Source organism: Drosophila subpulchrella, chromosome 2L, assembly GCF_014743375.2.
Source record: "Drosophila subpulchrella strain 33 F10 #4 breed RU33 chromosome 2L, RU_Dsub_v1.1 Primary Assembly, whole genome shotgun sequence".
In the NCBI taxonomy this organism is placed as follows: domain Eukaryota; kingdom Metazoa; phylum Arthropoda; class Insecta; order Diptera; family Drosophilidae; genus Drosophila; species Drosophila subpulchrella.
In genome coordinates this window covers 22,701,015-22,715,427 of record NC_050610.1, presented here as the reverse complement: position 1 = coordinate 22,715,427, position 14,413 = coordinate 22,701,015, and the positions used below count along the sequence as shown (strand labels likewise).

The 14,413-nt window shown below is 36.2% G+C and overlaps 1 protein-coding gene across 1 annotated transcript in view; it reads right to left on the bottom strand.

Annotated features, from left to right (window-relative positions):
- LOC119547191 (histone-lysine N-methyltransferase 2D) overlaps positions 1-12,393 on the bottom strand; it is a 28,054-nt gene extending 15,661 nt beyond the window's left edge. The window contains exon 1 of the mRNA XM_037853928.1: positions 12,097-12,393. The gene's annotated coding sequence lies outside the window, so the exon portion shown is untranslated. The remainder of the gene's footprint in view (positions 1-12,096) is intronic.
- Positions 12,394-14,413: the final 2,020 nt, after the last annotated feature.

Below are 14,413 nucleotides of genomic sequence, written 5' to 3'. Positions count from 1 at the left end.
GAATTTGTCTGTTGCAAAAGATTTGCTTATTCTTTAATTCTAGGAAGAACTCATGTTAGTTATAAAACGATTATAAAAATTGGCTACCTACTCTTTGGAATTCAGAGATTTTTATATTTTCTTATCTCTATGTTTCCTAACTGTTCTTAACTAGGCCGTCTTAATACATAACCCAACATCCATCACAAATTACCAACCGTTAAAGCTAACCCGAAAAACAGCGGGCCCCAAAAAACTGCCAACAGGCAATTATGTAATGCCACCTACCCAAAATTTCCAGGCTGCGAAGAAACCGAAAAAAGACAGTGAAAATGGGGGACAAATCGCAGGCAGCAGTTAACGAAACAAGGGAAAGGAGAAGATGGGGGCCCAGAAGAATGCCTACAAGAACTCTAACTAAACAAGTTTACGGAATTGGGTAAACGACATTATTAGAGGCACAAACGAGTGTGTTACAATATTAGGCCATAGTACCGTTAGGCCCACAGAAAACAGATTGAGAACCACCAAAAACTGTGGAGAACCGAACCGGAGAACCCCGAATCCGTCGAAAAACCGTAGGAGCGAACAGCATTCGAAAGATTCGTCGTGTGCTGTTCTCTTTCTGGCCCCCATTGTCTTATGTAATCAATTACAAGAGGAACGATAACGAAGAAAGCACGAAGCGCGGAGTTCTTACTTTCTCCGGAGAAGTGGGCCATCAGCGGGCAGCGACGCCGGCAGAGGCAGCGCGATTAACCAACCGAATGGAAAAGAAGGGAACCAAGACTGTCATGTAATTATGAAACTTTCACGCAAGACCCACAAACACAGGGGCACACGTACTATCAATACGAAGACAGAAGTGCTGTTCTCGCTGCAACTTCTTTGGGGCTCGATGCACTGGAAGAAATTGCGATTCCTTGGAGATATGATATTAGCACCATACCATACCATACCATACCATATATTTATCTTTTTGCTTGATAAAGTTAATAGTGGCTTAATTGATTATTGTTCGTTTTTGGGAATCCTAAAAGTGATTAATGATATTTTTGCCCGGTACAACTTCTAAAATTAAAGAAGCGAAGCTATAAAAAATAAAAACAGAGTCCAAGCTGCTCACAGATTTTTTAAAATACAAAGAAGAATCTAATAATATAGAATTTATAATGACAATGATAATAATATAGAATTTATAATGAATTCATGCCAAACTTTAAGATCTTACTTAAAACGCTTAATAACTGGTTTTAAACTAATCTAAATTTTATTTATCTTTAGAACTCCCTCTAACATCCGGTTCCTTTCCCAGAGGTATAAATATTTTTTACTGTGTGATTTTTCGTTCGTTTCCAGTTTAGAATTGGGTCAAATAACGGATTTGTTAGTCGCTCTCTCGCTGTTACTCTCTTTGTTTTGGGGCTGGGGCAAGATCGGCACAAGAACGTAACAAGCTGCGTCATCGCTTACTCCACTTCCCCCTCCCCCTGCCGACCACACCCCCTCCTTGCACCGCCCCCTCTTCACTCGAAGTTCACTCGCAACACACAAACCGAATTTCAAATTGAGAGCACCACAAACCGGTTACAACACGAGTCTCTCTTGGGAGAGAGAAAGCCACCGTTGAAGTAGGAAATCCGCTCAGGTGATCATGCCAGTCTTTCAGTTGCTCTGCTCACCTAGTGGCCAGGTTCGCTTCGAACATGCTGCACTGTTCTACATTTCTTCGACTCCAGATGGGTGAAAACTTCAGAGATGCACTCAGAAAAAATATGAGGGATAAATAAAACAATAATTGTTTTTCTTTAGTACTGTAGAAGTTCACAGAGAGAGTTATTCAAGTACATTGTTCTTGAACTGAGAACATTCGTTCTTAAAAACCGTGTAAGTACATTTTGGTATAAATGTTTATATGTTGAGATATACAATGTAAATACCGCCAATTCAACTTGATTCGAAAAAAATAAAAATATTTTTAACTTACAAAATGTCGTTCTATTTTTAAGAACATTTTTAACTCAGATGAAAACGTCAACATTTTCTCTATGTTGATACATTGTAATTCTTATAAAAAAATTACAAATGTCAGAAGACGAATATTAACCCAATATAATATTTTAAGAACCATACCATCTCTATTTCTTTTTGAGTAAAACAAATTATTCTATCGCTTTTCAAAAGATTCGAAGATTTGTTTTTATAAATTACATATATAAAGATAATCCAATAACAAAGTTTACATTTCATTGGGCTATGTTAAGTTAAAAAAAAATGTTGTTTATGGCATACAACTTAGAAATTCCCACGTTATAATATATTAAGAAATTAATCGTTCCTTTTTTATTTTTTTAAGTGTAGCTCGCATTGGCTAGCTTCTTGTTGGCCCGGCTTGAACACCGGTTTAGAACGTTCACTCACGAACCGCCGCCGCGTCCCATTAAAGACACACGAACGAACGAGCGCAGCGCCAAGCGAGCCACATAAAAATCTTTTACTATTTTTATTTTTATTGTTCAAGAAGAGAAAGTGTTACGCCAATTGATTGTTTAATTAATTTTCTTTCTGCCGCTTCTTCTTCTTGCCAGCTGGCGAGCTTCTTCTTCTGGCAGAAGAAGAAGCAACCTCGCATTGTGGGCCCATGTTCATGTTCAAGTCCATGTCCAGAGCAATGTCAATGACCATGGGCCAAGGCAAATGCCAGCGAAAAGTATCGACAAGGGAAAATCACACTATCCGAATCGAAGAAATGTATACCCTTTGGGAAGTATAAGTACCCCAAATAGTACTCCCTAAAGTGACCTCTTAATTTTATTAGATTTGTTAAGAATTGAATAATGTTTATAAAGTAGGTAAGAACTGCCTGAAAGAATTGTGGTAAATGAAAAATGTATCTTCCTTAGGCATTGATTTCAATCTGATATAAACTTTGGGAGGTAATTGAAATTAAATGTATTCAAGTCTCAAAACATTGTAAGTAAATTTATCATTTTATAAGGAAATGATTAAAAATGTTCTGAACTCCGAAAATATTACCCATGTTTTAAAGATAAGTAACTAGAAATATTTTTACTTTAGGGTGTTTGTAAGTTTTAAGACTTCTTAAAATAAGACATGTTTCTTATCAAAGCCTTGGTTCTAATCTAAAATTGATATCTTATTTAACAAAAAAGCTAATAAATTAGTTAAGTATATTTTTTACCTAGTGGAACTACCCCTTCCAGAGTATTTCTAAAATCCACAACAAATATGAGCGGGGCCATCGACAGAGTAAAAGTTTTGCACAATGCGCTTCATTTGTTGGCCATTTGACGACTTCTTCTGCTGCTGCTGCTTTCGCATACTACCTACATATGTATGTGAAGACTTTCTGGCCGCTCTACGTTCATTCTTTGGCCAAAAGCATTTGCAATTGTGACGGCTTTGTCTAGTTTGGCTAATGTGTCAACTGTACCGGCAGCGGTGTCGAACCCAATGAATTATGCATTCGGGCAAGTTACAACTTTCCAAATTGCTTTCCTCTTGCCATGTAGTTGTTGTTGTCTTAGCTAGTACCGCCACAGTTACCACTGTATTTTTGTTTTTTTTTTGGCCTTTTTGTTGCTGCCATTGTTGTTGCCAAATAGAAAACTCTAAGCGCTTATTTGCACTTAGACTTTCGCGCGATCTTCAATTAAGATAAATGCTTTGCTTGCCCTGGTTGCAAATTGCCGGAAAACTACGTGGCCAGAAATCCATTTAAGAAGTATCTTTATTGGTAATAATGCCTTTTAAGTAGCTCTGACTTAATAGATATTTTTAAGTGATGATGTCTATGCCAAGAATATATTTTTAGTGTGGAAGGGTGAAGCTTTGTTTGGCTAGAAATCGGTGTTTGTATAGACAGTAATATTACTAATTGGTTTTTGTTTTAGCAAAATTTTGTTTCACCTTTTAAATTCTTTTATGTCTTTTCAGTAAATGAAAAAAAATATCAAGGAAACCATTTTATAAATATCATTTTAAGATATCTTACAAAATATTTTGCCTGCTGCAATATGAATACGTAAGATTTGCGGAAGATGTCTTCATCCTGTCACAATCCCACCAAAAGATTTACTTATAAACCCAATTAAATACAGCAAATCATCCCCTGCGTATACGTAATCTGTGTTATAACCAAGTAAATAAAGCATACGCCCCATGGGTTATATAAAAAAGTGCCACTGTAAATTACAATTATATAATGCAACAGCGATAAAACCCGCACAAAGAAGAAACCAGAACGGCTGAGCGACGGACAAAGAAGAGAGCGATCGTTCTGCCAACAAAGAGAAGATCGGAAGAATCGAGGGGGCATATAAGGAATAAAGGGAAAGCGGGGGGCGATGTCGAAGACCCAACCCAATATAAGACGTCGCAAGTCCCAATCCCGATCCGATGCCAGCGGATGTTGCGATTATTACGAAATAAACGAAGAACCAGAATGAATAAGAATGAAAACGAAATGACAGCGACCGAGAGGGAGATATAAAACATATACATATGTATAGAGAGGATCGTCGCAGATACACAGATACAGATACAGATGCAGCGACACATCCAGTAGGCAGTATATTCGTATTATCCCTTTTATAGCAGAAAATCAGAAAATGCCAACGGCGCACCGCTCGGCACAAGAAATTCTTAAGAAATGCTAAATTTAGAGCGCCAACAGCAGCCCCCAAGCCCCCTCGAAGTAGGTTGATTGGTCATATCTCTCGGTTTTTCTGTTTTCTGTTTTTTATTTTTCATTTTTTCTTTCAGACCCGGTAGGTATATTCCATTCGCCCTCTCACAGTTAAGTTAAGCAATTTGCGCAGTTGCAGACAGGAACATAAAAAACTCAGACTCTGACGAAAGAAACTTGAACTTTGTGTGCAACAGCGGTTGAACTTTTATCGCAATCCTAACGCCCAGAGTATCTTATCGTTTTCTCTTTGTCTCTTCGTTTACATTTCATCATCGAGTGTTCAAAATTCAACGATTATGCAAAAGTTCTTCCGAGAATATTTACTCATTCGCTTAATTGGCCATTTTTTGCTGACTAATGGGAAATGCATGTGATGTCATTCCGCTAAAAAGATCTTTTTCAGGTGCGGGAAAAGTGGGGAAATGGGGAAATCGGGAATGAGGAAAACGGAAATCGTCTTTATGGTAATTTTATTGCCGAAGATTACAAAACGTTAAGTAAATTCACATGATTCTAGTTAGCAAATTTGTATACATAAGGCAATTGGTTCCCATAGATTTTCTTTTAACACTGTTCAGAGGAAATAATCTTTATTATATTTCTCATATATTTTTAGTCAACTTAATTAACACCCATATTTAATAAAGAATTTTAAGTTTCTTCTTAAAAGCTAAATGTTTTATTATGTAATTATAATTGTGCGATAATTTTTTAGAATGTTTCATTAAAAACCTGTATTTTGTTTACGTAACTTAATATGACGTAAGTCACGCTCGCTAATTAGCAAGGTTAAGTTATATATAGTATTAAAATAAAATGTTTTTACTTTCGAACCACCAATTTTATTCGAGTGATGTAAAACTGGAGTGCTAATTAAAACTTTAGACACATTTATATTGGATGAATGTATTTTGATCAGAACTAGTTAAAGAACATGTAATAATAATAATATATAGTGATTTATTTAAATTCCTCACAGATCCGAAAGGATAGATGTCACTACACAAGTACTGGTTCCTTACTTAAGCCTCCTTACCACAAATACCCATCAAAAGAGATGGAAGATGCAAAAAAAAGAGATGGAAAATGAGGGCAATGGAGGGACAGTCGCTGGCATGTGTATACATATCAATTTAATTGTAAGTATGCATAAATATTTCAACAGTATTACTATCGCCGTACTTTATGGGCCTACGACTACAGAGGCATATTACATTACCCTGCATATTTTACATAGACCAAGTGGAAGAAGAAGAGGTACACAGGGGGAAAAGGCTGAAAATGCGACTACCCAACGATGCCAGCTGCGCATTTTTTATAATGCACACAGACTGGGTGCTGTGCTAATTTATACAACAATAATGCGAGTATAATTTTTGTTTTTACTTTTCTGCCCCGCCGCCAAAATGATCTTATTGGAATACCCACACACCCTGGCGTGCTAAACAGTTGCGGGTAAGGAAATAGTGACTAGGCAATGATAGATATTACTAGATATTTTGATTTTTAGTATATATTTTATATCAAATTTTAAATTTATTTATCGTTGATCAACGAACTTAATGGCTATAACAGAGAAAGAATTAACATGTTTAACAATATTTATAATAATTGAACAAAAACAATTTTACTGCTTTAGGACTCGAGAGACATTACGTCCTTTTGAAGATATTTTTAGCCGTTATATTATTAAAAATACAATGAAATTTTAAAAACCTTTATTATTATTATTATCATTGAGAAGTGGTTATATTTATTTTTGAATATAATACATCAACAATATCTAACAGTAATAAGTAAAAATTTACGATTTTGTTTCATATTTTTACAAAATGTTGTAGTTATAATGTTAGAAAAGGACTAATAATACAAAAATACCAATATAAGAAGGAAGTATTCTTATTTAGTGTAAAATATATTGTATATATTCTTAAATATAGTGGATTCCGTGCGCTTAAGATAAGTATTTCATTCTAAAAATTTCTTTCGAAAAAGAAGATTTAATTATTGAAATTACCTTATTTTATTCATTAAGGATCAGATATTCTTTCCTAAAAAAGATATATCCGAACTGCTATAATATCCACCCCTGCTGTACATATAGGGGCTGCAGCCGAAAGAGCGAGCGAGAGAAAGAGAAGCCAACGACTGATTTGTTCAGCCTTGAACTTCTCTGCGAGTGCATTAACTCTGCGGGCAGCGCAGTCGGCGTCGCAGTCGCAGCTCTGCCCGCTCTCGCAGAACGCCTGTCCCTGTCTCGCTCGCACTCGCAGCCCCAGCGCCAAAATGGCATACGCAATGTGTGACCAAGTGTGTGTTTGTGTGTGGGGTGTATGTGTGTGGCCAGTGACCGAGGGATGGCGAGTGCAGGGGTGTGGCGAAGGGGAGAGTGGGAGTTCAGCGTTCTGGGCTGCACATTCCGCGCCTCGGATCTCCGATCTTGCTCTTTATGTAATCTAGAATAATGTCTTGTCATACGCCTACAGTGCTACCCGCCTAAGTTGCATTTATACTATTTTCATACTATCTTAAAATGTTACATTAACTTAAGTAAGTGAATAGTTAATGCGATTTTCAAAAAATATTTGTATAAGAAATAAATTTACTATCTTAAAATATTTCAGTTATGATTCTTTAGCATAGAAAAGTTAAGTTAACTAATAATTAACCTAACCTAATAATCTGTATTTAAACAAATTCTTTTATGAACGCTTTAAAAAAACCCTTTGAAATCTCTTCAAAAACCCTGAAAAGTAGGCAACGTTATTTTTATTATTCCAAAAATCAGTTTTAGGAAAAGACCTCTTAAAGAGATTTTTACAATATCCATTTTGGTCATACTCTCGACGACCAAATGATATATCAATATGTTTATACTTAAAAAAATGTCTTAAAAAAATACAATATACAAAAATAAATAAATTTGTTTGTTACACCAAGTAAAACTATCCTTACAATAAATGAAAATGTATTAAACTAGGTAATCCTAGGTTTCGTTTAAGACAATCTTTCGATTTTTTTTCAGTTCTTAGAGGGTTCCTAACTTAAAATTTCTAGTCTGATAGTCAGTTCATTTTAAGGATCATTAACTGTACTTCAGTTCTTACAGGGTTCCCAACTCAACCTTCCGAGGATGATATTATTTTGACTTAAGGAATAGGGACTGTATTTATGTGCTGCTCTCTTGTTGCTTCTGAGTCTGCTTCCTCCGGCTGGAACTGGCACCCCCATGAAGGATTGTATTACATAAGCGACAAGCGGCGGGCGATAAGTTTCGCTTTCGCATATGCACATGTGGGCGTGGTATATACATATAGGTATGTGCATGATTATGAATACAAATACCAGCACAAACAGGCGGTGAACACTCCTTTTGTCTGGCGAGTGAGTGTTTTGAACCTTCGAGGCACTGGCCTTGAACCTACCGATCGCAGTTTGTTTGCAAAACAGATACACAGATACGCAGACACCCAGATACACACACACACGCAAGCGCACACACTGCACACTCACTTGGGGAGTTATAAAAACAACTTCAATTCAGAGTTTTTTCTCGCTCAGCGTTCTTTGTTTTTGTTCTTTCAGTTGTTGGTTCTGCCATTCACATTTACAAACACACATATGCATTATTGGCATTGGACTTACGCGTTGGTATGCGTATTTGCCTGACCCCACACAACATTGCACTCACACACTCGCATGGGATTTTGTCCTTGAGATCGTTTCTTGCCGTTGGCGCTTTGTTGCCGTCTCTTTCGCACCCCTGTTACAGCACCAGCCACCGTACCCCACCCCCTCCACCAACCTCCCTAACAACCTGCAAAACAACTGTTTTCCATCGGACCTTTTAAGATATCTCGTTCTTAAGTAACTGAAATTTTCGAATTCTGGTTTACTTTTCACTTATGCCAAGCCCCTTGTTCCAAATTAGGGCGTTGAATATATCAATCGGTATCTTTGCGAATAAAATACGTAAGATTCCTAGAGAACAAATAAATTTACAACTTAAATTTAGATACAATGCCTTGTTTTTAATATAAGAGTAAGACCACTTAATATTGATCATAAGTAATACAAATTCCCAATGATGTCTAAAAATTCTTTATAATTTTTTTTATTATCATAAAATATTTTTCTCTTAAAGGTGGAATTGTTTAAAAACAAGAATAAACATTAACAAGAAAATAGAATTCCTAAAAAAATTCCGAAGATTTCATATACACAGAGAGAAATATCCAAGAACATTGTTCTTGAATTGAGATCATTCGTTCTTAAAATCCATGTAAGTTCATTTTGGTGTCAATTTTCTCAATTTAAGAACAAAATGGTGAGAATAGAAAAGTTAAATTGAGTTTATTTAACAACTTTTTGATAAGTATACACTACTTACTGAACTAATAGTTTATTTGTTGAGATATACTATGCAAATACCGCCAATTCAACTTGATTCGAGCAAAATAAAAACATTTTCAATTTAAAAATATACTTCTATTTTTAAGAACATTTTTAACTTAGCTGATCCTGAAATTAATATTTTGGGCTTTTCTTTTTATATCTATTTGAAGTTATAGAAGTAAATCTTTATGTATAGATCATTTCTTTTGTTTTGACGGTTGTGCTTTTCGATATTTGACTTGGTGCGATAGGTTTTGTGCAGCCTTATCGCCATGACCACCAGTTGGTTGAGGTTCCCGCTTCGGGACTCCTTACTCCCCGGTTTCCTGGGTTCCGACTCCGGGTCTGGTGCCATACGACGATTACGAGTGCATTCCGCTTATCAAGACCGATAAGTGCCACCAATTTGTACATAAATATGTTTGTATATATGTGAACACCCTGAAATGGGGGTGCTCATTGCAGCCGTCAGCTGTGGCCTTTGTTTCAATATTTATCGAGTCATTCTGCTCAAATATACAAATGTGTACGCGGGATTTGTAGAAATACATATATTTCTGGATGGGTTTTCGGAGAGAAGTGACCGATAAGCGGAAAAATAAGATTTTATTATATTTTGGGTTCAAGGATGGTCAAGAGAGGAAAACAAATACACATTGCATCATGTTGTTTCTGTTCGTAATTACATATTTCAATATGAGTACACTTTCCCTCTAATTGACGTTAATTAAGTAATCTATGAATAATCGTTTGTGAGTCACACGCATCGAGTAATATTCATCACCTTAAATTTGCCGTTCAAAAGGCAACGAATTCTAATGCCCATAATTCCTTGTTAATCTAGAAATAATTCTAGCTTGAAATTGTAATATATCACAATAAAAGCTCATGTATGATATAACCTTTTGACGTCAGGTTTATTCCTAAACGGATTTTAATGCGCTGTTTTTATACATATGAAGCCACTTAATTATTAAGTAAGTGTGTATTTTGGTTTTTTTAATCGATTTTTTGAAGACTGTGCCATTTTAAACAAAGGTCACAAAATGTTTTCAGACTGTATTTTCTTTTACATGCACTTGATTCCAATTTAATTGAGTCGTGAAAGCATATGAAGAACAATACTTTAAATTTATATACAGGAAGGATTCAGTAAATGAAGCAAATTTTACTTTATTGGCTTTAATTTGATCTTTTACTTTCTTCACCCATAAGGAGATTATTGAAATTTATGCGTTCAGTAACGGTCAAAAATTGAGAGAAAAATATTTTAATTAATAACTACTTTATTCGCAAGCCAGAAACCTGAAAGATGTTTTTCCCTACACTAGAAAAGGTTACTCAACAGAGCAGGAATTTTAAAACCGGAAATTGGTTATGGTTTTGGCTGTATTATTGAAAGGGGTGTTAGCCTTTTTTCACTTGGAAATTAACATCTTAAGTCTTTGTTGGTTACCTAATTAATATGTGTACTTTAAAAATAAATAAATAAAAGCTCTTAAATACATAGATCACAGATAAACATATCATTCTGGTTTAAATATTTACAGCGGGGATTAAATAAAAAACGGGAAAAATACTCTGATACCCCCACACTGATATAAGATATGTGATACGTTCTCGAATACTTGGAACACTTGCACTTGTTGTCTGTCAGTCAGTCTATCTCCCTTTCTCACCCCTATATCAACCCTCTCACTCACTCTTTGTTCCTGTCTGCTGTTCTTCTGGGTGTGTGCGTGATAATATCCGTTAAAGTTTTTATTTTAACACTTTGAGAAGGTACTTTACTAATAATAAAAACTTAAATAATGATAGAAAAATTACTTTACTTCGGAACTATCAAAAACAATCGTTATAAAAAGTTTTCTTTGGCTTTTTATAGATCTTAAAACCACAAAATAATTGAGGAAGGATATAGTCTTAAATTTAGTTTAATATTTTAAAATTTAACAATAAATGTTTTAAGGTTTTTAATTCCCAAGTTAAGATCTTAAGGGTGTTCAAAACTTCGGTTCTCAGCACAGGGTGTAAGTGATGATTGTACAAAGTTCCGAAGTGCATACATAGATACTTTTTATAGAGATATATATACTTTTATATGTATAAACATGTGTAAGTTTACGGTAAAACAAAGGAAACAACTTTTCTGTACCGCTGCGTATATGCGATGTGACCGCCAACGCAACTTCGTAGTTGTAATTGCAATTACTGCGCTTGTTTCCCATGTTTCTGTATTTCATACTATTAGTTTTTGTTGTCAATTCCGAGTGCGATGACTTCCGCGTTTAAAATCGCGCGCAATTTGCACCGAAACCCCCTAAAGCATTGCGTTCTAATAACGCTCCATCTCTTTCTCCCGGCGGAACGCACCTGTATTTAGTTTTGTGTTTCATTGTTTGCTCGGGGATTCGCTTTTATCTGAAGCACCGCGTAAACTTTGGGGTTTATGAATGAAGCGCAGACGGAGAAAAAACACAAACTACAAAACAATCGAGTGCCTATCAAAGGCCTCGCCGTGAGTCACATGTCGTGATCACGCTCCTGATCGTGAAAATCGGAAAGAAAGAGAGAGAGCGGCCCAAAACTCTCCGAGTTGCTTGGTATTACCTGTACTTTTTGGGTATATAAGCCTAACTATATGATCTGAACTTTGTATATGACCCAAAAGTGATCTTTAAAATAAAATTAATGATATAAGGGTATACTTAAAAAATAAACCTTAACAAATCTTATTAACTAAAGATTTATATACGAAAGAAATTACAATATTAAAGATCAGATGATCTATTGGGCTTATATAAAAGTAAAAATGGATAAGGATCCCCGGTTTTTAAGGTCTTGCTCAAGAATTACTTGGTCAAAACTGGAAACTAGCCCAATTAGGAAAGGGGGTTTTCTTTTCTCTTAAGAACATGTTAGGATCCAAAAAATTAAATATCTAAAGTTTCTTTATTCCCAAAAGATTCAAGCAGTAATAGGGTATTTTATAGTGTACTCTGAACACTTACCAATCCGTTTTGGCCGAAATTTTTGGCTTTTTGTTTTGATCGCGTCGTTTTAATGTGTTTTCGTATTTGTTCCGGCGGCGTGTTGTTGTTTATTGGGTTATTTGGTATACCTCAGTGTATAATGTGCGCTGGTTATTTGCGACTCTTGAATTTTGCACCCAAACATAGGGACCTTATGTGAGCAATTGCATATTTAAATTTCGTTAATTGCGCCACAAATTACAAAAGAAATGGCCAAAATACGAAAGGCGCGGCTGTTGGTCGTTATGAAATTCTCGATCTTTTGCGTTTTTGTTTTGGTTTTGGCTAATCTGTTTTTTTGGCCACCAAACAGAAATTTCACTTTTCGCCGATAAAAGAATCTTCGAGTAGATTGTGTTGTTGACGTGGGTGTTTTATTTGTTGTTGTTGTTGCCACAAAGCCAAACGAATCGAAACTGAAATTGTTGTTGGCCTGCAATTGGCCGGCTCAGTCGACGTCGCAGTCGCAGTTGGCGTCGACGCCGGCAGAGCAGTGTAAAATGTTCAGAGAGCCAAGAGAGCGGAGATCAAACAGAAGAGCAAAAGTATCTCAATCTTATGAATTCTTTACAAAACAATTTATTAGTACAGTTTTTATTTATATGTAAATACACTACTCTATAAAACTGAAAATAAATTTCCTTATTAACAACCCCATTTTCCGGATTGCAAAAATACAACTTAAAATATTTCTATATTAATTTAGTTTTAGCCACATTAAAAGCCCCATAAAATTGCTCTGAAAAATCGCTGTAAACTAGTTATTTTAATTTTTAAACGCTGCTAAATGGAGTGATGAAAAGTTCACTGGTAATTGCATTTGTATTTCAAAGTCTCAGTCAACGGCGAACGAACAAGTTCAATGCTAAGTTGCCAAGTTGCCGTCGAACATGTTGCAGCCCAGTTTCGTTCTTTTTCTTTCGACTTGACTTCTTTTTATGCTGCTTATGTTCCGTTGTTTAGTGTTCGTGTTCTTTAACGGGGCCCGCTTTCTCTTTTTATTTTGGCCAAGTCAATTGATATGCTGGGCTATGTTTTGAAGCTTAGCTGGCGCCCCCTACCCGCCCCTTTCTCCACACCGCAATCAATCCCCATTTCACCCAGCGATCGCCTGTCAAGTTCTCGATACATCGTGATCTTTCTCCCATTTGGATGGCATTTGGCCCGAAATCGAATGCGGCTTTATGGTCGAGAGACCACCGTTCCAAGATGACGCATGAGTCAACGACTGTTTCTAAAAACAACCCGAGCTTATTGAGTTCAGTAATGTGCATACAGTGGTCCTTCGAAAAAGATATGGTATCAGAAGAACACGTTCCCAACCGAACGATATTAAAATCTATAAAACAAAGCACTTTTTATTTATATTATAGAAACTGCAAAATAATGTCGATCTAGAAATGAATTACCATTATGTTTTATTATCTTTTTACCATAGCTATCATATTCATTATTGTATTCCCATTATTTTGCCAATGCCTTATTATATTTAACTAATTCTAAAACTACGAATTCTTTTTTTTAATTTATTGGGGATTTCATTTTTAACAAACAATGTTATTTCTTTAGGGTATGTTTTTTGGAAAATTAATTTAAGGAAAGGTAGTCTTAAAATACAATAGAATAATGCTCTTCACCATCAAGATGTTAGGATATAAATACAAAATCGAGAAACAGAAAATTGGAATAAGATAGGAATCATTGACCTGAGACTAATGGACCCTCCTCCGATGCCCCACTGTACAGGCCTACATGTTTAGACCCCGGTACGCATTCGCTCAAGAATACATCGCTATTTCCCCTCGACATCCTCCACAGTCGCTTATCGCACGTCCTTTATGGCGAAGTTAAACTTTTCAAGGTTAAGTCTTTGACTGGCGTCGCCGGCGAGCAATGACATTTGGGCAGGGCAGAACGCCGAACTGCCGGGGGAGGGATAGGGATAAGGATAGGGACTGGAACGGGAAAGGAAGAAGGGACCAGGGACCAGAAGCAACATCCACATCATCGCCATCGAACACCCTCTCGCACACTCGTGCACTCACGCACACAGACGCAACAAGCAGTTCGTTCACTTGCCGGGAACTCTTCCTCCTCCGGATTCTACCCTCTATCCTCCTGGAACCGTCTACCATCTACCATATACCATATACCACGTACCGTCTGCCGTCTGCCGCAATTCCTGCGCGACCAACCGTGGCACAGTGGGTCAGTGCTGATAGTTCCCTGGTAATATGATCTATTAACAAACTATTAATAGTTTGAATTACAATTTAAGTACCCCTCATAAAATACA